We start from the raw sequence: 3,708 nt of genomic DNA, 5'->3' as shown, positions 1-3,708 counted from the left end.
GATGTTTTGAGTTCTTTTGTGTTTAGAACAATATATAATAATTTTTAAAGTAGCAAATTGAATTTTTGTTCAATAAAAATCTTTCAAATGCGACTGTAGCTTTTTTCCCCAAAACTTTGTCTTCAAAATAAGGGTGAGTCTTATATTCCGAAAAATACGATACATATAAACTAATAAACTTTATAAAAGTATTGAATAATTATTTACTTCAGGGTGAATTTGCCCAATTTTTGCAGGCTTTATATGCGTTACTATCCACAGCAAATATCTAAAGTCTGTTAAGTCATTTTTTCTGACACAGAACAAAATTCTTCAGTCATAAAGTACGTGTATCACGTGACTGAAAACCTAAGATGTCGACTAAATAGCTAACAGAACTTGTGGGCCTTGAAATGGAACAGGTTTATCAATACGGTAAAGTAATACGGTCTCATATCTTTCGAGTATATAAAAAAAAGAAGATATAAATGAATCCTGAGAGATCTCTTCGTTATATATGCAAGCTATGTATGCTTGTACCTCCCCCCCCCCTTCCCCGTGGCTCAGCGGCAAGTCTGAAGGCTTACCACGATGAAAATCTGGTTGAGCTATAAGCCATATGTAAACACTGACTTCTAACTATTCGTCCCAACATAAATGTTAAGCTATAAATGCCACATTATATGTGAGTACTGATTTCTGACTCTCCGTCCCAGAATCATATTGATTTATGAGTGCCACTTTGTGTACAAGTTGACTTTTGATGGCCCATCCAAGTAGAAATGTTGACTTGCGAGTCTTGCTCTGTGCGTAATCGTTAACAATTGAGGATCCATTCCTGTAAAAATGTTGAGCTATGAGTGCAATTCGTGTAGACATGAACTTTTGACTTCCACTCCAGTAAAAATTTATGAGCATCAGACCGTTTATCGACTTGTAAATGTTAAATAATACCTAGAAATTAATTTGTTGTTGTAGATGTTACATAATACATACAAATTAATTTGTTGTTGTTTCACTCTTTATGGCAAATGACTAAAGATACTGATTTTTCTTTTTTTCGTAGCCACAGCTTGTGCAATAGCTGCTATCTTGTTGTTACGTTAAATGCCAACTTGTGTTTATCAAATGCTAAACATAGCGTACTTACACATTATTGCATTGCCTTTTTGTCAACTTGTCTGTTTCCATATTCAGGGAGAACAAAATGTACATGTGTATATATATATATATATATATATATATATATATATGCACACGGTGTACAATATATGTGTGTGTTCCAGAAGATTGAGTTGTTGCTTGTGATCACGTGAGCCATTAGATCACTGGGTGAATTGACTGACTGGGTGATTGGCTGACGAATTATATAAGCTAGAACACGCTTCGCTTGTGTGGATTACCCCAAACAATGAGAAAAATAGACAAAAAGAAAAAACAACTGAAGATATTCGTCTTACGAGCAAGCACAATTGACAATACGATGTATGTTAATTCCTCTACTTGCCTCTAAAGTTCGATTTACTATTTTTCCAGCCTGAACAATACAAAAGCTATATCGCCATATCAAAGAGCCTAGGGTTCTGGTATAGCAGGACATACTTTTCAACTACCGACCACAAGTAGAGAAACTAGCTAAGCAGCAGTCGCCGCCACAAAGGGTTTGTCTGGCTTTTTTAACCGAATGCTGGAATCGACTGTCACATTTATAATGCGCTCACAACAGAAAACACGTAGCTTCTTCATTGGTATCATGTCTCGAATTCTAAACCCATCAATCTACAGCTCGACACATTAATATTATAGAACGACCTGATAGTTAAGGTACTCGATTTGCAGCCTGAGGGTGACGAGTTCGAATCCCGTCACTAAATATACTCCCCTTTCAGCCATGGGGGCGTAATAATATGACAATTAATCCCACTATTCGTTGATAAAAAGTAGCCCAAGAGTTGTTGATGGGTGATGTTGACTAGCTGCCTTCTTTCTAGTTTATTATTTCCTAATTAGGGACGGTTAGCACAAAAAGCCCTCGAGTAGTTTGCAGGAAGTTCAAGATAAAAAAATATTGTAGTAAAGCATGTTTTTCTTTTTATTTTCTCAATTGAATATTAAGCAAAATGTTTTAAAGTTTTATATAAATGTAAACAACAGTTAGCTAGAGATCTTTTAATATTTGACAAAAATCAAGTAATTTGTTTCCCAGAAGAATATGTAAAAATGTTTAATGAAAAATTCGATTTGATATTCGAGAGTACTATCTCACCATTGTTCATACCGCAGCTTATTGGAAAATGTGAAACTTTCCTGACATTGTTGAAGCTGCATAAAATGTAACTACAATATGTAACAACTTTAGTACCAAATAAAAAAATGATGCAACAATAACTTGAAAGTATCGAAACTCTTAAACATAGTTAACATAATGGACAATGGGAAGACATTTTTCAAACAACCCAACTTACTCGCTAAAATAAATTCTTCTAAGTGTCCGTTGGCTTGGACCAGGGTCTGAACAGACTCGTAGAAAATGAGCAGCAGAAGAAAACGGTTCTGGAAACCTTGTTTTACTGAAGTAAGTTTTCAATAAAAAAGAAGGAAAAAATAATAAATATTACATTGAAGCAGCTACAGTTTATTTAAACTCAAAGCAAATAACGAGTGGTTTAAAACAAAACAATTATAACAACAGTAAATAACAATAACATTTTTACAGATAAAGCAGCGGTTCAGTATATGTTAAGGTAAACATTGTAGAAGAATAATTTCGTATTGCTAGTAATGGCATCCAGTAGTTTAAAATCAAATCATCACAAAAATTCAAAATACTTATCATCTAATACGAGAAATTAGCTTTGATATATTAACAAGTGGCAATGTATTACAGGTACATATATAACAATTTCTAAGGGTGTGGTTCTGTAATAGAAACATTTTAAATGTTCATTTAGTCACATTGTTTTACAGCAAGATGTTACGTGGTGTATTCCAGCTAGTACTAATAAAAAGCTTTTATTATTCGTAAACTTTATTTAAGTTTCATTTATTATTATGTTTCTGATAGATCGAGCAAAGGAAGAGGACTACTGTTGCTAGGGTTACAATACAGGAAGCTGGGCATGGACATGTAGTGATAAAAACTAACGCTATAATGTGTGGATAATCGGTTAGTACATGTACCAAACATTACGCAGTTTTACCCATACGGGTTTCTATTGAGCATCTCAATAAAATAAATAAATAACTTACGAGGTAGAGAATTTTAACTTAAGCTTCTATTTTAATAATTCATTAGGTATAATCTATGTTTATATGTTTGAAATAAGTGGATAGTTTTAACTTCAACTTATACTTCTTTTATTACTTTGGAAAAGTTTAAGCTGAAAATAAAAGTTCTTTTTTTAGAATGTGCAGAGTTTACAAATTTCCATTTTTAGAGTATGAATAGTTTTAGCTAAACTAATTCTTCTTTACAAGATATAACTTTTTTTTTTATAACGCGAAGACAAAGCTAAACAAAACGGCTTTTCTTACAGAAGGGTTTTAGTTAAACTAAAATTTTTTCTTACAGTGTGACGAGCTTTAATTAATGGTAAACGTCCTTTTTTTTACAATGTAGAGAGTGTTGATTAAGGGTAATCGTGTTTTTTTTTTTTAGTGTTTGTTTGTAATTAGGCACAAAGCTACACAAAGGGCTATCTGTGCTCTGCCCACCACGGGTATCGAAAC

General features: G+C 33.1%; 1 protein-coding gene across 5 annotated transcripts in view; it reads right to left on the bottom strand.

Moving 5' to 3' along the window:
• The window catches only part of LOC106464033 (receptor-type tyrosine-protein phosphatase T-like), a 33,132-nt gene that overhangs the window by 27,589 nt on the left and 1,835 nt on the right, over positions 1-3,708 (bottom strand). For all 5 annotated transcript variants that reach the window (XM_022391693.1, XM_022391692.1, XM_022391688.1 and 2 more), the window contains exon 2: positions 2,445-2,549. The gene's annotated coding sequence lies outside the window, so the exon portion shown is untranslated. The remainder of the gene's footprint in view (positions 1-2,444; positions 2,550-3,708) is intronic.

This window comes from Limulus polyphemus, unplaced genomic scaffold (genome assembly GCF_000517525.1).
Source record: "Limulus polyphemus unplaced genomic scaffold, Limulus_polyphemus-2.1.2 Scaffold1545, whole genome shotgun sequence".
In the NCBI taxonomy this organism is placed as follows: domain Eukaryota; kingdom Metazoa; phylum Arthropoda; class Merostomata; order Xiphosura; family Limulidae; genus Limulus; species Limulus polyphemus.
This window is presented reverse-complemented; position numbering and strand designations above follow the sequence as displayed.